The 27,460-nt window shown below is 36.5% G+C and overlaps 1 protein-coding gene across 2 annotated transcripts in view; it reads left to right on the top strand.

The window, feature by feature from the left end:
* The first annotated feature begins 5,230 nt into the window (after positions 1 to 5,230).
* Positions 5,231 to 27,460, top strand: part of LOC131050168 (uncharacterized) — a 63,300-nt gene continuing 41,070 nt past the window's right edge. For both annotated transcript variants that reach the window (XM_057984355.2, XM_057984364.2), the window contains exon 1: positions 5,231 to 5,536. The gene's annotated coding sequence lies outside the window, so the exon portion shown is untranslated. The remainder of the gene's footprint in view (positions 5,537 to 27,460) is intronic.

The raw sequence follows: 27,460 nt of genomic DNA, 5'->3' as shown, positions 1-27,460 counted from the left end.
ATAAAACAAGAGTTCTAAATTTTGGAGAATTTGATGTTTGTTGGCCTTCATAGTTTAAGCAACTTGGGAGATATTAATCTCTAGAATTCCTTTCGTAGAGATCCAACCTATGATAGTCTTGGAGATGCTCCAAGGATTCTAGAGCTTTGAGGAGGTGATAGTCTATAAATATTCTCTTCTTTGTACACATATTTTTTTTTGCAAAACTACATCTTTTTTACATGACTATTAGCATTGAGATCATAATTAATCACAAAACGAGGAACAAGTATACATGCATTAATATTTCTAAGATTGTAACATAATTATTATATAATCTAGTTAAATTAAGCATGATAAGTTCAATCATCTTCTTGTTTGCATCCCTTGTGGTATGAGGTATGACATATCCATGTGATCCCCAATATTTGATCTTTTTCACTATGCTATTTTTTAGAGTTGCGAGTTCAATAATTCCTTTACCTACATGCCTTATGACATTTATTCATTGGTATCCTCGATCTATGATATTTCCTTCCATATGGATATTTTAGAGTCAAAGATATAGGAATACCTCTAATATTTTTTAAGTATTTTGAACTCTCGATCCTAAACATTTTGCACTATGTTATTATCTTAGGTTCATAAGTTCAGACCAATCTTTATTTGCATGTCTTGTGGGTTGAATTATGTGATATCCTTGGTCTTCAACATCTGATGTTTCCTTTTATGTATTTTATCAAAGAGTGATACAATTATACCTTTCTTTGCTTGCTTCGAGCATGAGGTGTGATGTAATATGAATCCTTGAACCTTGACAAGTTTTATAGATTATGTGGTATCCCCAATACCGAGATCTTGATATTTCCTATAATATATACTTTTTAAGAGTTGGTGATGTAGGTGTATTATGATTTTCTTATCTCTAGCATAGGTTATGAGGTATTCCCAACTCTTAATCCTCAAAAAATTGAAATCCTCATTTTTTACATTGTTCACTCCCACCCACGCCCTTGCATTATCCAAATCACCATTAATAATAACATTTGATGTTGCAATTATTCCAAAAGAATTTTCTCGCTTAGAATATTTTTCCATGTTAAGGGCCTAGATTTAAGTTTACTTTCAATGATGGAGGATGTGGGTGACCTTGCAAACATTAATGTGATGGTTAATTTATAGGTCTTAGTGACCCTCTTGCTCATTCTAGATCACTCATTCAACAAATTTTGTGGTATCTAAGTTGCCTTGCATACCACATCCATTCACTACTAGTTCCTCCTTGTTTTCCAAGGTGATAGGGCAACCAACAAAGCATTATATATGCCAATACATTTTTAAGAAAGAGGATCAATCATTTTCTCTCATATGCAACTATGTCATTTTCTCTCAGATGCAACTATGAGTGTGAAGTAGCTTCTAGGGTTTCAACTCCTGTAAGCCAAATCACTATTAGAGCAACATATTTTATAAATCTTGAAGAGATTAATTTAATACATGATTCTTATAGTTGAATATGTCCATGATTCTATTTATGGATTTTTGGGGAAGTTCTAGCTTAATGTTTCCACTTACCATGTGGTTGGGTATGAATGCAAAGGTTATTTGATGAATGCAATGACATTCAATTTTTTCACAATCTTTCTAATGGTCATTTCCTTATTATTGTAGAGGTGCTGAAATTAGGGTATCACCGATTAAGATTTTAAAAATACCATTTAAACAAGATCAACCTTACATTTAAAAGGGGGTAAACGCAAGAGATTTAGCCACAATTCAATTACATAAGAGGGATGGGATGCTAATTGGACTTGCCTGTTTGTTTGTTTGTTTCCCTTTTATAGAGTTGAAATTGGATTTGAATTATAAAGTTAGAGCTAGGGCAAACAATGAAGAATTGGAGAAAAAAGTGATAATAGGATGTTCTAGACTTCACATAGAGCCACATATAGAGTTCTGAGAAGTGAAAATGAATTAGAACCTGTAGTCAGGCCGAATTGTTGGGACCAAGAGGGTAAAGAGACTTGGTCCTGCAACTTCCAAGCAGACAAATGGGATATTTTCTAAATCAAGAAGATGCATAGGATTCACTATCAAAAGATTGGGATGAATTCTTGGGACTAGAGTGGTGGGAGCTACTTGGTCCTCTACTTTATGTGCCTGTAGAAGTTGAACCTATTTGTTGTTGTCTGTTTTGTTAGATCTTCGATCACAACACTTGAATCAATCTCCTCAATTTCCTATTAGAAAGAGAGAAAAGGGTTGTCAACATGGGTTTGCCTTGGGTCAAACCTTGATTTAGGAATTGACGTTAAATTAAATTGAAATAGGAAATATATATATTGAAGTAGATGTTGGAAGATATACCTCATATTTGCAATGGTTGATAGAATATTGATGATGCAATGCTCTTTAGATGTGATCACAAATGTTGAATGCAATAACATAACAAAAACATGAACATGAATGACTTAATCAAACACACATGCTTGCATTAAGATTGATGTGACTTTTCTTCATGATGCTTGAAGGATATGGTGGGATGAAATGTTGCATTGAGTGACTGAGAATGCTTGATGTCAATTGTGTGAATGCTATGGTATATTGTGGATAAAGTGTGGATTACAAAACGAATTGATGGAATGTCCTTATATAGGGTTCCCTAGGTAAATTACCGATTAGGCCGACCTCCATGTTGGATATTAGAGTTGTTGGGATATGTTGTTGTCATTGATGTCAACATATTCCTATGTTGTTGTGAACTGGTGTATTGCAAAGAGTTGTTTTGGTGATCTGTTGCAGATGTGCTGATGTGGTTTAATGGGTTTTGAGAAACTTATCTCTAGTTGATTCAGTATGAGTTTCATGATGCCATGTGTTGACTTGGTCAAGTTATGGAGTCTGGTATGTGGACTGGTTTTTTAGTATTCCGTGTTGCAGAGTTGTAGTATTTGATCCATATTGCTTTGGAATGATTATATCTTGAGTTGCAGATTTTTAAGAGTGTTTGGGATGTTCATGTGTGTCCTCTGATTGGATGGTTCATGATTTGGAACTTCGCAAGCATATCTTTCAGTTTGCCAGTTGGTCTTCTTGAGCTATGGTGATGTAGTAATGATGAATCTTGTTATCCGAATTGTTGTGGTGATTGCAGTGGAATTCACGTTGCTTGTTGACATTCTCTGACCATGTGCTACGCATTTTGGTGGTTTGCGTTATTGAGGATCTTATTGGTTCGGTGTTATTCTCTGTGTTATGCAGCATATTCGGTGTTGTAGGGTGTTGCAGATGATCTTGGCGAATTAATTGGTGGTGTTGCGTGTTCGAGGATTTGATTTGGGTCCATGCTATGTCCTTGCTGACATTGTATTGGTTCGGTTATGGGTTTATGTATCATGTGATGTAATTTTGTAATTAGGTCTTATGTGTTGAGCCGACCTTAAGGTTAAGGTTGATGAATTGTATAAATAAGCATTGTAGTCATGATAGTTGTATGTCTACGAGAGTGTGCGAGTTGTATGAGTGTATTGTATGAGCAAACAAGCGAATCTATCATTTGGAAGTGTGGAAGAGCAGAGAAGAGTTGTTATGCGGATAGTGTGCTTAATCTTAACTGTAATTAGGCATTTGGAGATGCTATTCTTTCAGTTCATGTAGTTCAAATTGTTGTCTGATCTTTGTAAGGTAGTGAGCCTTCCTCTGGGTTGTAGCCCTCCTTGTTTTTGAGCAGTGAGTTCTAGGCAGTGTGCTTGAATGTATGTGCATTCCCCATTGTAATATTTACACATACTACTGCAGAGTATCATCTTATTGTGGGTAGGTTCCCACCATGGTTTTTCCCTTAACCGAGTTTTCCACGTCAAAAATCCTTGTGTTATGTGTGTTGTTGATGTGGTAATTATTTTTGTTATTGATGTTCATAATTAGATCTAAAGTTAAGCTTAATTTGATTGAGTTTGGTAAAAATTGATTCAACCCCCCCTCTCAGTTTTCCTGCATTATTGTTGCCCTGCTATCAACACTCCAGTGGTGAAATGGATCCACGGGGACCAAAATCCATCGGGGAAGGGAAATGCCAACCCATATTTGAAATGGGTCTTGTTTAAGGAGGACCAAGGCAGTGGGGGTACCTTGGTCTAGATAGGGGCACCACAATGCCCTTGTCCTCCAAAAATAGGACAAAGAAACTAGCAAATAAGGAGGCATAGCCCAAGGATGGGGTCCACTTACCTATGCAATCAAGTGACATAAGATTTGGAGTAAAAAGGGGCCAAAAGGGGCCTAGGGGGAATGAAGATATGACACGCTAAAGTAGGAGCACCAATATCAGGTGTGAATTATACAATGTTACAATTTACTACACTACAATTGCTTATGAATTTCTATTGTTTAGGATGGATGACTAAAAATGTTTAGTTTCTTGACATCATACTCTATGGTGAATATATTTGCATAACTTACAATTCTTTTGATTCTCTATGTTGTCTCTCATGGTGTGCTACGACTTTGTAACCTAATGAATATACACTAACCCAAGAAGAAATTATCCTCCATCACTCAAACTCAAAATAAAATACATCAATAATTTAGTAATAGGAAGCAAATCATACATACTTCATGATTCATCATTATAACCAAGGAAAACATCTTCAACAACCCATAACAGTTATCATCCTAGCGAGTTGTGTTGTGCATAACCCCTTCTTGCTATCATATAGTGAGGTACGTATCAACTTAATAAGGGTTATAGTAGTAGGTTAGTTCTTGGCCTTGTGATAACTTTTGGGGTTAGGTGTACACATGTACTACTATAGTAATTTAACCACATGTCCATTTTCAATTGTGTTTAGTCCTTTTTAGGATGCCTTTAGAGAAGCCCTCTTGAGTCTACTTGAATTTTAAATCAAATAAGATCTTACCCACCTTAACAAATTGATTTCAAATTGCCTTGCCTAATTAATAGATTGAAGACATGACCCTGAGTTTGACAACCCTTTATTAAAAAAGAAAGACAACCTTTAAATTTATGAATACCGACACCTCTAACAACCATATCAAATTCATTTAAAAAATAATTTAACTGAATTTCAAGATAATGCCCATAATCTTTTTACTTCTTAAAACCCAACAAATTCTTTTTCATGAAATCACTCTTAGAAACTATTATCCCTTTAATAAAGTTTAATTAATCCATCTTATTAGTTAAAAATAATTAATTGAATTTTAAAAGCTATGAATAATTTATAGGCGGAATTTCTTGACGAGAACATTCTGCACTGTTTAGACGTTTTCTTCTCTTTGCCATGGTTTCATTTGTAATTCCCCAAGCGTTCATTTCAAAAGTTGTGTTTTCATAGATGATTCGAGTAGTTAATTACCGGTTCCCTTAAATCTGGTCAGGAGCTTAGAAATCTGTAGTTTAATCTGTTGCAAGTTTTATGTGACACTCTAATCCAGCGAATCTCAATTAAAAGAGGGAAGTGGCTGCTTCAGTTGGGCACGAGCAGTTGAATCTGTTTGATTTTAGAGTTTTCAGACCTTATTCCACATTGATTTGGTAAGTCTTTAGCACGTCAATGCATCTCTCCTCTTTTCCTAATTTCAAAGTTACCTAGTGATATTTGCCAATGCGCCGGGTTAACTGGCGTAGCACACTTACTAAAATTAAATGTAATCCAAATCACAAGCCAACTTATGATGCAAAAATTATTGTCTCAACCAGATTTTGCCTTAAATGTTGTGTTTTTGTTTCCCCAATGCAAGTCCTAGGTTTAACCCTAAACCTCTGTTTAGGGCTACCAATTTTGTAAAGTATCGCTTGATCCGCAATAACGCAGGTGTACGGTCTTCTATGTTACTATACCACTGCACTCTCTGGATATGAAGAATACAAATATTTTAATTAGTTCAGTCTAATAATTTTATCGATAGATTTCGGAATAGAGAGAGATTAGAGTGGAAAGGAATTCTCAGTAAAGAATATGAAAGTTAGAATGAGTTATTTTTGAGAATAAGATTTACATTTAATTGAAAACTTTTCCGAGTCTATGAAAATAGGTAAACAAGCCTTGGAAAAAAGATTGCATAAGAAATGTTTTAATCACTTATCAAGGGGACCCGCAATGCATGCTAACAAAGTGCTAGAGCATAGGTAGATGCTAGCACATTAACCTACGGACTACATCCTAGACTACTTGTTAATCTTGCTTCAGTTTCATCGTGGAGAGAGTTACCCCCGAGTTCGTGTGATGAATAGAATGATTTTCCACTTCAATTCAATATCCAACTCAAAATGTACCTCATTTTGTAACCAGAGCGTTTTGGAATGGCATGGCTTTTGAGAGAATTAGAATAGCCTGGGAAGGTTATTTGTTCATCTTGGTTAGTTTTGAAAGAACAAAAACTATTTCTAATTGTAGTCCCACTTGCATTACAATCAACTTGAAATAACTTGTCAAAGTTTGGTAAAGCTAACACATGTTGTCTAGTCACTTTCTTCTTCAATAATTCAAAACTTTGATTAATTGCAATAGTTCATAGTTCTAGTAACTAGTGCACATTTTCTACTAAATTTAATGATAAACTTTATGTTTCTATAAAAAATGTTAAACCATGAAAAGTTCTAAATTCAAAAACACTCTCTAGTGTAGGCAATTCAACAACTGCAACAACTTTTCTACTATCCATTTTCAATTTAATAGTAAAAACAACTAAACCCAAGTATGCTAACTACTCTTTCATGAAATGACATTTCTTAACATTTATCAACAATATTTTTTCACTTAAGTCTTTGCAATATTAACTTGATATGCATAAAGTGTTCCTCTTTACTATGAATGAAAATGAAAATGAAAATGCTATATTAAGAAATGATTTCAAAACTTCATTAATTAGCCTCATAAAAGTACGAGGTGCATTAGTGAAATTCAAATGGCATAATCAACCACTTGTTCAAACTTTCTTAATTCTTGAATGTATATTTTCACTTATCTCTTTTGGTTTTGATTTGATGATACCTACTCTTCAGATTTTTTTTGTTGAAGTGTTTTGTGTCACTCAAACAATTTATAAGGTTATCCATTATGGGCAGCGGAAAATTGTAGTTGATAATAATATTGTTAATTCCTTTGAAGTTTGGAGACACTCTCCATTATTCTTCCTTCTTTGACGCTAATATAGGTGGTATTATACATGTACTCAAATTCTCTCTAATCAATCCCTTTATCAATAACCCTTTGATTTGCTTGTTCAACTTTTCTCTTTTAGTTGGTGTCACTGTATGAGTTGTCTTAAGTAATTTTTCTATTAGAATCAGATCCATCTTGTAATGTACCTAAACTGTTCATCTCACAACCCCCCCCCCCCCCCCCCCTCGGCAAAATGGGAAGACCACAAAAAGGGCATATGGTGGTGTTGGTGCCAACCGTACGGTGAGGTTGGTGTCAAGTCGTATGGTGAGGTTGGTGCCAAGCTGTACGGTGAGGTTGGTACCAAGTTGTACGGCATGTGCAACACTGTATGGTGAGGTTGGTGCCAAGCCGTACGGTATGTACAACCCCTCCTTTCGCACAATGGATTTGATCGCCGAAACTACTTTCCTTCGGCCGCCTTCAAATCCATAAATATTTTATAATGCGTAGTGCCAGATATACCATATAATTAGATTTACACAATTTGGCACGAAATGAACACCAGACATGCAAGTAGAAATTCAGGCTCAGTAATGATAGCACTTTAGATTACAATAATCTTGGATTGAGGGCAGAGCTAGGGTGAGGAGTTACTCCTGCCGAAATTGCGGATGCCAAGTAGGGAGGATCTTCCACCTCCGAAATGGCTGACAACAAAACTCCAACTGGAATTTGCACATACAAAGAAAATACCAAATTCACACATACCTACAACAATGACTAACTTGACCATATATATGGGCTCTAGGAAATTTCCCGAAGGGTTACAAACGAGATGACACCAAAAAGTTTATAACTAACCAATTAATAAAAAGGGCCTGAAATATATTATTAAATACGGGGCTGTACAATAAATTATTTAAATTGACTATTTAATTATATCGGGGACATTACAGTCTTCTCGGCCCAAAAATTGCTTGCCCTCAAGCAATGGCAGATTTCGATGCTCCTCGATCTGTTGCAGACTCCGATGCTCCCTGATCTGTTCGCTCTCCCAGACGATGTCCTCATGTCTGAAGATTGCCTCCATCCGTCTGGCCGAACTTTCCCTCACGCCGCCATTGGACATTCCTCTTAGTACCACCTTCTTGCCATCCACTTCGAATGAGAATTACATCTTCTTGAAGCTTTGTGTGTACTGGTTGAGGGTCTCCATCCATTGAATGCCCAAGATGACATTTGTATCATCCAAATCAATCATGAAGAAATCATCTGTCACTGTGTAGTTCCCCATGGTGATGCTGAGTTGTGGAACCAAATGAGTACATGACAATAGATTTCCTCCTACCACCTTGACTTCAAACCCTTCATGCTCCTCTGTATGTAAACCCCTCCTGGTGACGAGTGATGAGTTGATAGAGTTGAGAGTGGCCCCATTGTCCAACATGACTATGCCCGTTGCCCTAGGAGTGCACCGCGAAACCGAAACACACTGCATTTTGGAGTGCTGGTCAGAGCGGCAATGGCACCTCCCCTACGGACCAGTGCGGAAATTCTCTCTACATGATCCATGTTTTCCTTAGCCTCCCCCCTACTTTGTTGACCATCTTCCTCATTCTCTTCTTCGTTGTCGGACACCACTTCAATGCTTAAGGATCTGTGCCCTGGTTCCCACGGCTCCTTGCAGGTAAAGCAGAGTTTCCTTCTCCTGAGTTCCTGCCTTGTGGCTTCATCTAATGATGGCTTGTTCGGGGCTAGGGGTGGTTTGTCATGCGAGTAACTCTCGAAGGAAGAAGATGAGGTCGTCATGTCATGCGCCTTCTTAATCACTTCAAAGAGTGTCTTGGGGTTGAACCCTTTCACCCAACCCTTCAGTGGTTCCATCAACCCGTCCATGAATAAGACCACCAATCTCCTCTCTGAGATATCTGTTACCAACACAGATAGTCTCTGGAATTCTGTAATGTAACTGTCCACCGGTCCAAATTGCTACAGTTGAGCCAACTCTTTGAAGTTGAGTTCAGGATCTCTTCCGTCAAAATGGTCTATAAGCCTCTTTGTGAATTTTGCATATGAAGTTATCTGATCGTGGCTGAGGGTGACCATTCCATGATGCCACCATTCGTGAGCGACTCCTTCCAGGTGAAGTGCAACAAATTTGATAGCCTCACCTTGAGGCATTGGGTTAAGTTGGAAATAGGTATCTTCTTTTTGTACCCAAGCTCGTGCTGGGGTTTCTCCGGTCCCATCAAAAGGTGACAAATTAATCTTACCAACCTTCCGTTTGATATCATTGTTATAGTAGCCATAGTACCATGACTTCTGTTGCTTGAGTATTTCATCCGAAGCTCGACATAATCCTTGAAGGATATGTCTCCCTCCAGGTTTGCATCCCTCCAATCTTGATTCAACTGTGCTTGCAACTCCTGGAAGGTGGGTTCTTGCTCCCTACGCAGTGCTTCAATTCCCTGGGGAAAGTTGGCATCAGCGGTCAGGAATTTGAACGCTGTGGGTTTGACCTTCCAGTGATTGAATTATTGCTCTCTCCATTTGTTTTTCCCGATGCCTATTGACGCAATGTATCTTCCAATTGTCGTTGTTCCCCTCTGATCATTGTTTCATTGAGCTGAGCTTGGCTTTTGGTTAGCTCCCTTAATAGTGCCATAACTTCCTTAGCAGGATCCTGTGGTTCCCCCATTCTATTGGTAGAATGGTACCTCCTTTTGGTGTACACCTACATCCACTACCCGACAGGTTGGCAAGATCACCAACTTTGATACCACTGTAATGTACCTGAACTGTTCAGCTCACAAACCCCCCCCTTGGCAAAATGCGAAGACCACATAAAGGGCATACGGTGGTGTTTGTGTCAAGCTGTACGATGAGGTTGGTACCAAGCCGCACGATATGTACAACACCGTACGGTGAGGTTGGTGCCAAGCCATACAGTATGTACAACCCCTCCATCCGTGCAATGGATTTGGTCGCCGAAACTACTTTCCTTCGATCGCATTCAAATCCACAAATATTCTATAATGCGTAGTGCCAGATATACCATATAATCAGATTAACACAATTTGGCACGGAATGAACACCAAACATGTAAGTAGAAATTCAGATTCAGTAATGATAGCACTTTAGATTACAATAATCTTGGACTGAGGGCAGAGCAGAGTAGGGTGAGGAGTTACTCCCACCGAAACTGCGGATGCCAAGTAGGGAGGATCTTCCACCTCCAAAATGGCTGACAACATAACTCCAACTGGAATTCGCACATACAAAGAAAATACCAAATTCACACATACCTACAACAATGACTAACTCGACCATATATATGGGCTCTAGGAAATTTCCTGAAGGGTTACAATGGGCCAGCACCAAAAAGTTTATAACTAACTAATTAATAAAAAGGGCCCGAAATATATTATTAAATACTGGGCCGTACAATAAATTATTTAAATCTACTATATAATTATATCGGGGACAGTACACATCTGATGACTTATATTTCTTATCAGTCATAGCCTTTCTGGCAGGTTGTCAAAAATAATGTCACCATATTATGCCAAGAACTTGGAAATCTTTAGATGCGATAACTCATTTGCCTTTTTAGTGCTTTCTACTTGCATACACATAAGAAGAACTAAAAAAACAAACTTTATATTTCTTAATAACTAGAAAAAAATCCTTACCATTTAACAACAATACTCTTGCAAATGTTGGGAATTAGTTTTCACATTTAGGTGTTAGTAATATTAGAATGCATAAAATAAGTTGGTGTCATAATATTAAGTTGTTAATAAACAACTTAATATTATTAATAGTCACAAGGTTTGTTCAATAAGTTATTTTATTAGTGGTACATATGTTGAGTTGTTAAAACAACTCAACATAATAAGGAAAGTAGTTCAAGAGGTTTCCTATAAAATAGGATATGGAACTCCTATATATGTGTAATATGTTTTGAACGAAAGAATGACAAGCAATATATTATTTTGTGTATAAAGTTTTTGGTATACCATTGTCCGTATTTCTCAATATGGTATCAGAGTTGATGAGATTGTCTGCAATCCGATCATGTAGAACTCATCTATCGTACTGTGTTTTGATTTTTTTTATTAGAGTTCCCAAGTCTTGTTTCACGAGGATCTTTGGCTAAAAGATATTGACCTCAAGAAAATTGAAGGTTTTGAAACTCATCTTGCAGGACAAAGCATATGCCCCTGGTTGTGAGTATTGCACAATGTGGCAAAAGAGGGAGTCGAGTTGTAACACCAAAATATTATGAAGAACATTGCCAGTTTTGGGAAAGATAGGTGACATTCTTTTCTACATAAGGAGTTTGAGATTAGCGGTTATCTCATCATGAGACTTCTTCAATGATGTAGAGGCTCCTGCTGAATGACCATGGCATAGTTGATTATGCTGGTCTTTCTAAGTAGCTAGATCTTAGAATTGAATATTTGGTGTTTCCTATTATGTATTCTTTGATTCCACTCTAAGTGATCGCAATTTTCTCTGATCCGTTGGGTTTGAATGAAGGAGGAGGATTGATAGAGTTTGGCATAGTGAATTCTTCCAAAGCAATGAGTATTGTAAAGCTTAATAATTGTGAGAGACAAATGAACATTCGACCCATTTGGATCCAGGTGTGATAAAGACAAGATTTGTTTGTAGTAGGTGAATCCTTGTTTTTTTACAAGTCGATTCAATTACAGCAGCTCATCGAACCTTCAACGACCTATGCATAAGGCCTTTGACTTCAGCATTGATAATCTTTGTTTGGCACTTCGGCATCGGAACTTTGCACTCAGATCTGCAATCAAACTATTGACATTAGGTATTTCTATTGCAAAAGGTGACATTAAAGCTCATATAGCAGTGTGGAAGGCGCTGTGCTCTTTGTCACGTGGTCAACAGTGCTTTTCCTCTTGAACATGCTGAGTCTTGACGTCAAATTTTGCCTCTATCAGTGTGGGTTTTGGTCTTTAGCATAGGGTTCATGTTTTTGATTTGATGCAATGGTGAAGAAAGGTGTAGTTTTTAATGCCATCCATGGGCTTGCCATGATTTTCGCTAATTTGGATGATAATGATGGTGAACTTGTGGTTAATGCGCATCACCACATTACTTTCAGCGAAGGTTGGAGGTATGCATTGAATTAGAGGGTCATAATAATTTAATTGAGTCGTCAAATTAGTAGTTTCATTAAGATTAGTCTTGTGTTTGTAGATTGATTCTCCTTTTAGACTTAAGTTTTAATAGTTTTATTTGATAAAATTAGTTGTTCATATAAGTGTATTTGGAGTGCATGATCAGTGGTACCCAACACTCCTTGTAAAACATTCACATTATGGGGGGAGAATATGTTCTTTCCTTGCAAGTGACAAAATAAGCCTCAAAAGCCAAATTTGCTAAGTAGCCAACACACTGGAGGCTGGAGGCACAGGAGGCTAGAGGAAATTTAGCGACCTCTCGTCAGTCACTAGTGATGGGGTCGTGAAACTGCATTAGTGACAAAACAATTTGTGTCAAAATGACTAAAGCCAAGATCGGTTTCTAGGTGGTAGCGGCAACCATCTCATATCATTTGTGATTAGAGTGGCAATGATCTCAAATGATGGCTGCATATGCAACAACAAAGACTTTGTTCTCAAGCTTTGTAAGTTGTGGATGGATGTGTTTGTCCCCAATCACTATTGTTGGTTGTTTGTGAATAGATGTGTTTGTCCCCATTCACAAGTTGATTGGATGTGTTTGTCACTAGTCACAAGAGTTGGTAATTATGATTGGATGTGTTTGTCCCCAATCATAATAGTTGTGAGTAGAAGTGTATGTCCCTATTCATGACCTTATTTTTGGGTAGATGTGTTTGTCCCTATCCAAAATTGATGTAAGACCTTGGATAGATGTGTTAGTCCCTATCCTTGGATCCATGGATAGATGTGTTTGTCCCTATCCCTTGGATGAAAGAATAGTGAGCGTAGTGAGACTAGTTCCACTATTGCTTCTCATGGGTAGATGTGTATGTCCCTACTCATATCTTATGATGAGCTACTGTGTGGTCATCAAGTACTGTGTTGTACTTTCACCTCATGTTCACACTAAGGGAGGGTAGGGAGGGTGTTGGGAATTAGTGTTCACATTTAGGTGCTAGTAATATTAGAATGCATAAAATAAGTTGGTGCCATAATATTAAGTTGTTAATAAACAACTTAATATTGTTAATAGTCGTAAGGTTTGTTCAATAAGTTATTTGATTAGTGATACGTATGTTTAGTTGTTAAAACAACTCAACATAATAAGGAAAGTAGTTCAGGAGGTTTCCTATAAAATAGGATATGGAACTCCTATATATATGTAATATGTTTTGAATGAAAGAATGACAAGCTATATATTATTTTGTGTATAAAGTTTTTGCTATACCACTGTCCATATTTCTCAATAGCAAAATCATTTATTCTTTTAACTTCTTCCTTCAAAGGTAAATATATGTTCCACAAATTATAGCTATTTTTGTGCCAAATTCTGTTTTGATCTTTTATGATCACCTTAGTATTTTTCATAGCCTTCTCTAACAAGGGCATAGTTAAATACGTGCTCCCTGCAATATGAAATAGTATGTCATTATAAAATCAAAAAATTGTGGCAGCCAATCCAAGCAACAGCTTAGAGCAAAGTTTGCACTTTGGGAATATTACGAGGAACAAAGAAGCCCTATGAATGCAACAGGTTATAATCCTATGTAGTGGATAAGCTCCACATTTGTGGACTAAGACAACACCCCATTAATTTACTATTTAGCTGCACTATCTTTGTTGTCTTCTTTTCTAGTTTTCCTCCTTGTAGTTAGAAAGTAGAACTGTCATCTCTCATGTAACCTTAGGTTCTTGAGCACTTTACAACTTCACATCTTGGCCACAATTTGAGCAAGGTGATATTTGAGGCACTTGATGCCTCTTTTCATTAGAAAAATGCGTACCACCATTTCAGGCTCTTCCATGTTTCTAAAAAGGGTGCCTAGATTTGGTACTGCTATGGCTGTTATTGGATTGCATCTTGATTTCATTGCAAAGTTGGAAACCCTAGCAAAAATAAAAAGCAAGAATTTTAAAAATTTCAATCCTTGTCTTTGAAAGAAAGCAAAATGTAGTAGAAAGAAACAAAAATAAAAAAATGAAACCTAGAACAAAACTAAAATGAAAGAAAACAAAAGCAAAAATTGAAAATGAAAAAACAAGAAAAATAGTTGTATGCATTTTAAATCTATCAATGATCATTCCAAGGCAATGTAGGGAAATAGATAGTTGTTAGTGTGTTTGAAGCATGGAATGGCATTTTGGGTTATTGATCAGTTTTTACCAAGTTTTTCTCAAGTTTGAAGTGCCAAAAATCAGTCCTTGGTCGATGCAATGTGCCTAAAGGGGGAATGTTTTTGAAAGTCGTGCATCTTGAGGGGCAGATAAAGGATGCACGATTTATTCTTGACATCCTTGTAGAGTTCAATAAGGAAGTGGGGCTTTGTAATGCTGTCCAAGCAAAAGACACAAAAGTTATAGTGGTTTGTTTGTTGTTCGAGGGAAGCTATTCCCGCATCTTTTGGACACTTTATGCTGTTTGTTCGTCAATCTCATGCTACAAAAGATTGGCAACAAATTGGGTCAAACATGTGTGTGTTGAGGTTGAAGATATTAAAATGCTCTCACCAACCACTATAGGTTGCACCGACATTTAGATCATTCTTCAAATTGGATTTGTTGAAGGTAAGTGAAACAATACAAATTTGTTTCATTTTAATACTTTTTTCTAAAACATAAGTATCTTTTCTTTGTTTATGTTTTTATTTTATTTTCATTTTTGAATAGTTTGTTGAGAATCCATTTACGTACAACACAAATGTCTTGAGATGGCTTTTAAAGGTGTGGGAGGCACTTGCTAGCATGGTCATTAGCCAACATTGGTTTGTATGAAGGCAATCCATTAGTAAGGATAACAAATATTAAATAGATGATCTTCGATGATATTTAGCCCTGATGATATGGAATATTTTCTTAGATTCAGTGAGCATAATCTTGTGTATAATTTGTTATACTGACATAGATAAGCTATATGTGGGAGAGGTATATGATGGCATCAAGTCAATGATTGAGAAGATAAAGACCGTCACAAGTGAGAAAGAGCAAGATCATGAAAAAACAACTTCAATAGGTGCAAAGGATTCTTATTGAGTGATGGAACAAAATGATCACTTCACTACGATTTCGTGCCTTTTCTTTGACTTCGATATATTCTAGCATTGAGATCCTTTTTTGCCAAGGAGGATTGCACCATTCAAAGATGTGAAATTTAGTGAAGGGTACAGGCTAGTATTTGATAGACTCTTCCTTGATCTTGATTTGGAAGATGTAGTTATGAAGAGTATGCTCATTTTGTATTCACCAATGGTCAAGGTATCTTCACTCTTTGTGACAAGTATAGGAAGGATTCTTGATATGTTGCAGATTTTGTCATTGATGTCAAGGTTGAATGTTGGACAAGTTTTGTTTGAGGTGCTTGGTTGCCTGCTTGAGCTGTGTGTATGCCTACTTCAGCTGCTTATGTGTCTGCTTAAGGTAGTTGTGAGCTTGCTTGTTAATATGTCAGCTACTATATCAGATTTCTTGCCATGTCATCATTTGGATTTTCAAAAGGATCAAGTTTTATTTATTTTTAATATGGTGACCAAGTGTAATGCATCGAATATCCTTCAATGCCATGATTAAATGTTTAGACTTATTTGCAAAGTATGGGTTGAAGTGGCAACAATGTTCTTCATAATGTATTCAGCATTAACCTTTCTCAACTCTATTTTCAAATGTGTTATGTCTATTGCCGTGTGGATGAGGGATGCAATTTAGTGAGGACATATTTTTAATGCCAAGGTATGAAGATTAAATAACTCATTCAAAATGAATTTGTTTTTAGAATCCATTATCTGCTAGATCAGAGATTTGTCATGGTTATGTTGTGAAAAAGGGAATAAAGATGTGGGAGTGGAGAGATAGTGGAGCCATTTTTTAAACAAAAATCGCATTGAAAGTGATATTTATATATAGTGTGATATTTGGAGAATAAATGTGTAATGCACAGGTGTGGTTTTTCAAAAATTAATAGCATGCCTATATCGTGCATGTGGGGTTGCAAATCTTCACCAGTCTGAAAACTCAATGAATAGAGACAAATATTTGGATATCACAAAGATTGAAAAAGATGTGCAATATTGGAATAGAGTTTGTTCATAACGTAGAGGCATAAGGAAGAAATAAGGAAGGAATCGATTGTTCTTTAAAATAAATTACAATGTATTTGCACGATTTCTGTTGAGGCCATTTGTCTTGGTGCCACCATGACAGATATTACAATTAGAGTGTCGGCTTTGGTTAATTGTGATATTTGAACTTTCTATGGCTGCTTGGGGGATGCATTAAGAATTTTGTTTCAATTTGTTTGTGAGTGGTCTTTGAAAAAATCTGTTTGGTTTGCAAATTCCTATGAACAACAGTGATTAAAATTATATTTCTAAGCAGTATTAATCAGCTAGAATCGAGAGTGTTTTTCTAGAAAGAATGGAGTTGGTGCTTCTAACATACAAACTTGATGCTTCTGGTGTGTGAAGTTGGTGCTTCAGATTTGAAAAGTTTGAGTTTTGGAAGGGTTGATGCCCTCTGTGAGTTGAAGCTCTTTTTTGTACCATTGGGTTGGTGCTCATTTATGTTAATGAAAGCTATTTGATGCTGTGGTTTTTTACCCGAAAGGGTTTTCCACGAGAAATCTTGGTGTTTGTGTTTTGATAGTTGTTTTCTTTATGTTTCATATGGTTTCATGCATTTAAAATTTGAAAAATTCTGAAATATTGATTCACAGCTTCCCCCCTCTTCCTCTCAGTATTTCTTGTGCGCCTCTCAATTGGTATCAGTGCAGTTACCTTCAGAATAGAGCTTAAAAGCTTGGTGGTTGGTCCTATCAGCACACAAGATGACCGCTCTTGCACCTAATAAAGCACCCCTATTTGATGGCTTGAATTATGCTTTCTAGTGTGTGCAGATGAAAACTTATCATATGTCTCTTGGTTTTGATGTTTGGAACAACGTAGTTGCCAGTTATACTGGAAAGAAAGGTTTTGAAAGCAATGCCAAAGCTATGAATGCAATGTTGTGTGGAGTATCCGAGACAAAGTTTGTGAAGGTTATGCACCGTGATACAACTAAAGCCACATGGGACAACTCCAAAACGCATATGAAAGAGATGAAAAAGTCAAGAAAGCCAAACTTCAGACTCATAGAATGCAGTTTGAAAGTTTGAAGATGAAAGAGAATGAAAATGTGGCTGCTTACTTTTTGAGTGTTGATGCAGTTGTGAACTCTCTTAAGGGTCTAGGTGAAAAGATTGATGACAAGATTGTTATTTAGAAAATCTTAAGATCTTTACCTTTAAGATTTGATGCAAAAATTTCAGCTATAGAAATGGTTGACCTTGACAAAATGTCTATTGACAAACTTCATGGTATATTGACAGCTTATGAGATGAGGATGAACACTGAATCTTCATCGAAGAGGGAGACTGCCTTCAAGGCATCAAAGAAAGGCAAACAAAAGGAGCCAGTATCAAGTGACAATTCGGATGATGATTCTGATTCAGAAGAAGCATTGTTCATGAGAAAGATGAAGAAGGATTCCGGCAAATGCAAGAAGAAGATGCCTCTCAAGTGTTTTAATTGTGGAAAGGCAGGACATTTTGCTGCTAACATTTTGCTGCTAAATGTCCATCTCTTGATGACAACAGTTATGAGAAAAAAACTAAATACAACAACAAAAAATAGAGGAAAAGAGGAGAAGGCTCATAAATTTAAAAGGAGTCTATATTCGAAGGAAGAAAGTTGTTCATCATATGCTAGTGAATATGAATCCTTAAGTGATGAGATTCTGTTCATGGCCCTAGAAGAAGCTCATGCTGAAAATCAAGAAGATGAAGATGATTTTGATGAAGGAGAAGGAGAAGTGGATCTTGAACAAGAATTGTTAGGTGCTCTAAATGAGATTAAAAATCTCAATAAGAAAAATCTAAATTTGAAGCTATTGCTCAAAGAAGAAAGTGAAGATATAATCAGGAAATCACAAGCTCTTGATGATGCCAAGAAACTCATAGATAACTTGAAAAACCAGATTGAGGAAGCTAAGAAGAGTGAAGAACTAAAAAATTAGATCAAGCTAAAGGAAGAAAGCTGTGAGAAACTGGAGGCTGAGATTGTCTCTTTCAGAAGGTTAGATAAATCTTCATCATTGCTGAACCATGAGAGTATAAATTAGAAAGGTTCTATGTCATTGTATGACATCTTGAGCTCACAAAAGCAATCTTCTGATAAGGGTGGAGTTGGACATGAAGAAGGTCAATGTTCTAAATCTGCAAATAAGGAACAATAGATAGTTTTTGGTGGGAGTTCAAAGGATTTAAAGTCTAAAATCAAACATAATGCTTTCAAGAAGTCTCCAATCTCATGGCAAGCACAAATGACCAGGTTTAATAACTCTTTCTTTTATTGTTATTGCTGTGCTTGTAATTATTTTGGACACAAAGCAATGAATTGTAGAGTGTCTACTAGAAATAATATCAGATTTAGATTTATGAGTAGGAACTGTTTTGCGCCATTAAGAAATTACAATGTTGTATGTTACAAATGCAATAACTTTGGTCACAATGCAAGAGATTGCAAAAGTGATACGACAGATTTCTCGAAGGACAAAGCAAAGGAAAGTACCAAAGTTTGGAGGAAGAAGGAGAAACAAGTTCAAATAGAATCCCTGGTTGTGCAAACATCCCTTCTTGCACAAAATGAGAAAGATATTTGGTATGTTGATAGTGGTTGCTCCAAACATATGACCGGAGATGAGAGTAAGTTCTTGACTCTCAAGAAATCTAATGAAGGCAAGGTAAGGTTCAAAGGCAATTCATCTGCAAAGGTAGCGGGTAAAGGTACACCTATGTTGAATGATGGCAAAACAAAAGTTGAGAATGTGCTGTTTGTAGAAGGTCTGAATCACAACTTGTTGAGTGTTAGTTAGTTATGTGATTAGGGACAGTTTAATTTTCAGTTCAAATTGTTATAAAATTAGTAAAGATGGTGTTCACATTGCTATGCTAGTAGGGCAGAAAATAACTTGTATATTCTTGATGATGTTAAGAGTGAGAGTTGTTGTTTGAGTCAAGTTGATGCATCATGGTTATGGCACAGGGGATTGGGACACAAGAACTTTGATAGTCTCATTCAGATCAGCAGAAAAAATGGTTAGAGACATGCCTCAGCTCACTAAACCTTTTGATATTGTATGCAAGGAATGACAACTAGGCAAACAAACTTGGAGGAGCTTCAAATCAAAGGAATATTCAAGCACGAAACCACTAGAGTTGATACACACTGATTTGTGTGGTCCCACAAGAACCACAAGCATGCAAGGTGAAGATATTTAATGCTTTTGATTGATGATTATTCACATATGACTTGGGTTGCTTTCTTGAAGGAGAAATCAGAGGCTCTAGAAAAGTTCAAAGCTTTTAAAGCTTTGGTTGAAAATGAGAAAGGTCTGAAAATCAAGTGCCTACGTTCAAACAATGGAGGAGAGTTTACATCCAATGAATTCATAAGTTTTCGTGAGAAGTATGGAATTAAGAGACATTATTTAGCTGCTAGAACATCTCAACAAAATGGTGTTGTTGAGAGAAAGAACTTATTAGTCCAAGAGATGGCACGAAGTATGATGAATGAATTCAAAGTGAGTGATTGTTTTTGGAAGGAAGCAGTCCATACAGTTGTCTACATTCATAATAGAGGGCTGATTAGAGCAAAACACAACAAAACACCATATGAACTATGGAATGGTAAGGCAACATTTGTTAGACATTTCAAAGTTTTTGGCAGCCCTTGTTACATTAAAAGAGATGAAGACAATCTAGGTAAATTTAATCTTAGAGCTGATGAGGGCATCTTTCTAGGATATTCTTCTAAGAGTAAAGCTCATAAACTAAGTTACCGGTTCGGGTTCGGGGAAAACCCGGTTCGTGGGTTCGGGAAATATTTTTTTTGCCTTTTGGGCTCGTGGGTTGGGTTTGTCCGTACACACACATTATATATGCAAAAATTTAAAGAAATATACAAAATTACAAATCTAAATACATTTAATAGTATGCTACTTCATCATTGATCAATGCCAAATGCCATTTCAATTGATAGTTCAGAATTTCAATAATATCATACTACATACTATGTCATATACTCATATACCATATAAAATATATCAATGTATCATATCATAGATTCATATATGTCTAGGTTCAAAATTCAAATGAAAATCATTACAATTACAAAATTGGCAACCAAAAATAATAATTGTCTTCTATCTTCAATGTTCATCAATCATCAAAAGGATCTAGATCAAGATCATCATCATTTGCTCTAAGTTCAAACTAAAAATCATTTGAACCCAAACAAGTGCCACTCCCACTAGCTCCATTAGCTATAGGTATTTCATCATCATCATTTAAAGTGATTCTAACGAGATCATCAATAGTTGCATCCAAGTTGGTACACTCAGGGGTTACATCCCAAAGCTTCATTGCCCCTTCCTTGTATTGTTTTCCCTTATGTGTTCGAAGACGCAAATTGGAATGAATATAAACCAAGTTTTCTGCTCTTTTTGAAGCCAACTGGTTACGGTTCACTGAGTGGATAAAAGGAGTATGCACTCCAATTCCGTTTAGCAGCGGAAGAACTTGCAACCTGTTGAAATTGGAGAGAAAACCAACAAAACTTAAAATAAAAAAAAATACAAAATAAATTAAAGATTGTTTAAAACTTAAAAGCTAAACTCTACAATACAAATGTTAATATTTAAAAGTAAAAAAACTTACTTGTGATGGTATCTTGATTGCAAGAGGTTGGAGGAACATAAAATCTTGACCATGGAGGTACCACCATGTAACTCCATCCATTTTGGATTGGTCATTAATGGCACAATGACTATGACTTCTTCCTGAGATAAACAAACCAAACTCTTACCTAACACTGTCCACCACTTCAGGATCACTGTAGAGTCTAGCAAATGCCCGCTTGTACCCACTAGCAACTTGAGCATCTCTATAAGGTTTAGTTCTCCCTAGCAAAGAAAGTACTTCACTGCTATAGTAAATGGGATTTAAAGCATGTGCAAGGAGATGCAATGGCGTGGTCACCTTGTTCCATCGATGATGAATGATTTGTTCCACCCTTTAAAAAAATGTTTCTTGGGGGTCCTTCTCTCTTTGTGCTATTATGACTTTGATTTTTTCAACTATGGTGTCCATGCCATCATAGACTTCGGCCAAACATGCTGCATCTGTATTAGCATACCTGAGCATACTCATGATAGGCTCGATGAAATTCAATACATATTGCACATTATCCCACCAATTGAGATTTAAGATTAAATCCCTAACCTTATTGGCCCTCCCTGAATCTGATTGCTTCCAAATACTACATTGGTTACTAATAACCATGGCACTCAATGCCTCTTTCACCTTCAAAAGACGTCTCAACATTATTGTATGTGATGCAAATTGGGTCTCAGCAACCTAGGTTCATGTAAAAAATATGTCAATAACACATTAAAAAAAAATATAAAATAAAATTAAACATGGCATAAATAAATTTAAATAGATAAATTAAATTTACCTTCAGCAATTCCAACCTAGAGAAGCTCTTAAAAATGGCTTGTGACATATGGTGGTTTGTCACAAACATTTGGATCTCCTCACCCTCTTGGTAGATATCCTTCACCCACTCTATTTGAGTGCCAATTGCTTGCATCACCAAGTTGAGGGAGTGTACGGTGCATGGTGTCCAAAAAATGTGTGAATATCTTTGTTCAACCAAAGCACCTGCAGCCCTACAAACCTTTGCATTGTCTGTGATGACTTGGACAACATTTTCATGTCCTACCATATCTATGGAATCAAAGAGGATTCTGGAAATTTATTCTACATCTTTGAGCTGCCCCTCACAATCAACTACCTTAAAAAACATTGCCCCTTTGGGGGACATTGCAATAAATTTATCAATGGACGGGTTCTGGCATCCTTCCATCCATTAGAAACAATAGAAACACCCAATTCAACCCAAGAATCTTTAATCAGTTTCAATGATTGCTCTACAAAATTCTTCTTTTTTGCCAATATGGTGGTGCACACCTTTTCATACCCAGTAGGTGCATCACTGATTGCTGTCACCATCTCCCACCAATATGGTGATCTTACCAAGTTGAAAGGAAGACCATTGGCATAGAGGCAATGTGCAATTTTTAGCTCTACAACATCTCTTGATTCCATTTTGAATGCATTCTCCAATGAGCCTCTTTTGCGAGAATGGGAATTATCTACTTCAACTTCATCTTGCATAGTGGGTAAATTAAAGAAAGGGTGATTGGGGACCTTTTCTGGTATTCTAGGATCATCAGGTAAAGTCATTGGTGTTTTGCTTGCAAATGGATTAGCTCTTAGTTTTTCTCTTGCTATAGCTTGATGAACATCTTCTTGCTCTTTAATGAATGCTGCTATTTGTGTTGCAGACAACCCATTCCCATCTTGCCCTTCGCACATTTTAATCCCTTTCCCAATAGGGCCACAAAAGTGACGTCTCACTTGATAATACGAGCACCTATAATTGGTTTTACAAAAATTACAATCCCATTTAAATCCCCCACCTCTAGAAGTTGTTGACGCATTGTAGTATAATTCCATAAAGGAAATCCTCTATCAACTTTAAATTTTTGGTTTATTGTGATGTAACCCCCACCCACTGAACTCGAACTTGTTGCCATTTTGTTTTTTTGCTATTATATGAAATTAAACATTTTTAAATTAGAAAAAAAAAAATGCAATATTACACAATGTAAAAGCTAATTTAAGTATGAAAAAACATTATAAAAAATAATAGAACTTGTTTATCTTTTTCTATAAAGAAATTTTGAAAAAATAAGTTGAAAAAATTCTTCAAAAACTTGAAAAAATTCGTTAAAAGATCAAAGAATAGGGATAAATGCTTACCTTACGTGCTTGAATCTCCTTTGTGTAAGCTCTCCACCTTCGTCAAGCACTCCACGAACAATCTCCTTCGAAAATAATACTTGCCCTTCAAAATGCCTAAATAAAACCAAGAGAGAATAGATGAGCAAATGAAGTTGTTTTGGGTCTCAAATGCATTTAGCAAGGGCGGATTAGTGTTTTTGGCCCCAAAAAGGCAAAAAAAAAAAAGTTTTTTAATATGAAAAAGTCACTTTTTGGTGACTCGATTGGCCCAGCCCATGGGTTCGCTCGGGTCCGGCCAGGGTTCACCATTTTGACTGTGGGTTCTCTTTGGGTTAGGCGAACCCAGAGAGAACCCATAGTCAAAAGGGTGAACCCTGGCCAATCCCAGGGAGAACCCAACACGGACCTGAACCCGGACTCACGCAAACCCGGTTTGCGTTTGGAGGCCAAAACCGGTGAACCCGGTAACTGAGCTTATAAATGTTTTAACAAGAGATTGCATAAAATTGTTGGAAGTACTAATGTTAGAGTTCATGAGATTTCTAATTCCTCTAAAAAGTTGCAAGGTTGTGATGATAATTTGCAAAATGGTGAAGCTGAAAGTGCTGATCAGCAACCTTCTCAGCAACCTTCTTCTAGTATGCAAGTGGGGAGAACAAGTAATAATGCTGGAAATACTTCTTAAAATAGTCAAATTGAAGGAGTTGATGCACATCTAGATAGTGAAGCAGCAGACAAATCAGTTAGGAACAACAGATATATCAGCTGGACATACACCTTCCCATGATCAAAATAGGACCACAATCAGAACAGCTCTAAAGACTTCTTCAAAATTTGTTCAAAAGAGTCATCCAATCAATCAGATTTTGCAAGTGGACAAACCTAGAGCAACAAGAAGGAATGTGAATTATAATGAGGATGAAGACATCTCCTTGTTGTTCATGATTGAACCAAAAAGCTTTGAAGAGGCAGCAAAAGACAAGTCTTAGGTAGTTGCTATGAAGGAAGACTTAGATCAGATCCAAAAGAGTGGAACTTGGGAACTTGTCCCAAGGCCTAAGGACAAGAATGTGATTGGTACAAAATGGGTATTCAGGAACAAGTTGAACGAAGATGGCCAAGTTGTGAGAAACAAGACAAGGCTTGTGTGTAAAGGATATGTCCAGGTAGAAGGTATTGATTTCGATGAAACTTTTGCTCTTGTTGCTTGTCTAGAAGCAATCAGAATGCTTTTAGCCTTTGGTTCTTTGAAAGATTTTAAAGTTTTCCAAATGGATGTCAAATTTGCCTTTTTGAATGGTAATCTAAATGAAGAAGTTTATGTAGAACAACTTGATGGATTTGTGCTATCAAAAAATGAGAATTATATGTGCAAGCTGAAAAAGGCTCTTTATGGCCTTAAACAAGCACCACGTGCTTGATATGATAGGCTGGACTGTTATCTACAACAACAAGGTTTCAAAAGAGGAATAGTGGACAACAACTTGTATGTGAAAGAAGAAGGTAATCACATGCTGATTGTAGTTGTTTATGTTGATGATTTGATATTTGGGAGTAATTGTGAACAAATTTGTAAGGTTTATGCTACCAACATGAAGATGGAATTTGAAATGTCTATGTTGAGAGAATTATCCTTCTTCCTTGGGCTGCAAATTCATCAATCTAAGGAAGGTATATTTATTTCCCAAACTAAATACATTAGAGAGATGTTAAAAAGGTTTAAAATGGAGGACTGTGTTGATGTGTTTTTCATGCATATACGAACATAGAATAAAATACCAAGGTATCTTATCCTCTCTTGAACAAAGTCTCTCAAATGCTGAAGGTTCGCACAAGGATCATTTGAGATAACTCAAAGGTTCTCTATGTCGGGTCATGACGTGTGGATAAGCTCAATGGTTGATGTGATTGCTGGTAATTTAAGGGGACTTACATTGTACATGAATGCTTGAATTGTTGGAACTTGATCATCTGATGTTGCAATATTGTGATGCTTTTTATTCTAAACTAGCTTGAGTTTGAAAAAAGGGCAAAAGGGAAAGGGTTGAGGAAGTCTAGTAATGTAGGAACAATGGGCAATCTTTGGTGAAACTCGACTAGGCCTTGCTTTGACATGCGAAGCAACAACTCCACAAAGCTTAGTGCAATCTTCTAAGGAAATTAGATGATTTTCAAATCGTTACCAAGCATAGACACTATTAATTAAATGCATATCAATGATTGAATAACAATTGAACTTGAGCCCATTCAAGTCTTCCAGTTGACCACACAAGGCAAATTTGCAATCAACAAACTGCTAGTGGTATGGATTAGGAGTTTCACCATGAACAATACACAATTCCTTTCATTCATCTAATTATTCATCATCTAACTTGAAGATCCAACAAGAAACCATGCACTTGTAAAGAAACAACACATTCCACCATAGCTTCAATGAAAAGGAAGTTTATTTACAACTTAGGCAACAATTTCTGCCTTCTCCCCCTATTCTACTCTAACTGCTATCTACTATTCGCTATTAACCTCTATTCACTATTAACTATCCACTATCTATTAACTTTTACAAATGAGAAGTTTGAGCCTTATATAGAGAGCTCATTACAATTCAAAGGCTCTGATCGATTTGAGATCAATGGTTGAGATTACAAGATGAAAACCCTAATTAGGGTTTGTTATAACAAACTTCCTTTTGGCTAATAAGATTATTACAATGAATTGAACATATGTCCATCTTGATTTCTAACCAATGAGAATTGAGGTTAGGTACATAAAATAGTATTTGATGAGGCGTCATGTGTCACTTGCTCCACCATGAAATGAAGCAAATTCATTGAACTTGGACTTGCTGATGTGGAATTCCTCTGATTGGTGGAATGATGACTAGGATGCCATCTCAATTTGCTTGTAGACTTGATTCATCATCATGAATGAGTATTGAGTAATATCTCTTGATACTCAACATTATCCAGTTTGCTCAATGTGATGATGATGAGAAGCATCGGTATTATTTGACAAACTTTGATTAACTCTTCTGAAACTACCCATTTCCTTGATCATGTTTGATGTAGACTGTGTGATAACCTTGATTGATCGTCCTTTGTACATGATACACTTGATGAATGGTGCACCTTGCCGGGGTTAACTTTTCAATGTTTGGTTCTTAAATTCCTGAAGGAAGTTCAAGATTGTAAAACTGTAAGTTATCTTTCTTTCATGCTCCAAGGTCTTGACTTTGATCTTTGCATTGCAAGTCTCGAACTTGATCTTGATGTTAAACTGTCTTTGATTCCTTACTTAAGCACCTCTTTGTAGCGCTAACCTTGTTTTGATATTGTCTTCTTGTTGAATCCAAGCCCTTCATCTTTGCAATGTTTGAATCTTCTTCCATCATTCCTCGCATTCACTCCTTGCACTAGACCTGAAAAAGAACATAATCTTAATCAAAACACCGGAAATGAAAACAATATTACACAAAACTTATGCTTCATAAAATCTTTTCAAATATGGTCATTAGTCTCCCAAAGCTGGAACTGATGTTGCTTGACTTGTAATCTGATCAAATTATGCTCGAAACAGAATGCCCTAGCTAAAGAAATTCACCAAATTCAGGTTTGATGATATGCAAAATTTCACCAAATTTTGTCTAGGTTGTCTTCCAATCGAACTTGAAAATGCTCCTAAGTTAGGATAAAAGATCTTCAAATCAATCTCGTCTTCCTTGAGAATGCATTTTGATAAATGAAATGATCAAAATCTCTTGTTAAAATCACTAATGTAGAGAGAATTCGCCCTTCAAAAAATGTTGTTTGGAGATGCAAATCTGAAAATTGCTCGATGAAGTTCGCTGGCTTCCTGAATTTGCAGAGCTGATTGTCTTGAACGATGCCTTTTGAAATGAACAAGAACACCTTCTTATATAGGCGTTAAAGCTAGAGATGTATATGTTCATCTCTTCTCCCCATGGGCTGACTTGCACCTTAGAAAAAAAACATTTGAATTTGCCTTTTGATTGGTGAGCACTCATCACTTAGGTTATTAGCTGACTTGCATATATTTTGTTCATGATTTTTTGATTTTTTTGATCTTTACAACTTTGGCGGATTTTTAAGGTAGCTTTGCAAGATTTGCTATCAAGGTGGCTTTTCTTAATACCTTTGCAATTCAAATTCAAGGCGGATTTTAGGGGAACCTTTGCAAGTCTCAACTTGGGTTGGGTAAATCAACCATCTTTGCAACTTACTACCAAGGTGGCTTTTAAG

The sequence above is a fragment of the Cryptomeria japonica genome, chromosome 3 (genome assembly GCF_030272615.1).
Source record: "Cryptomeria japonica chromosome 3, Sugi_1.0, whole genome shotgun sequence".
Lineage (NCBI taxonomy): Eukaryota > Viridiplantae > Streptophyta > Pinopsida > Cupressales > Cupressaceae > Cryptomeria > Cryptomeria japonica.
Note: the sequence above shows the minus strand (reverse complement) of the source record. Positions and strands in the feature narration are given on the sequence as shown.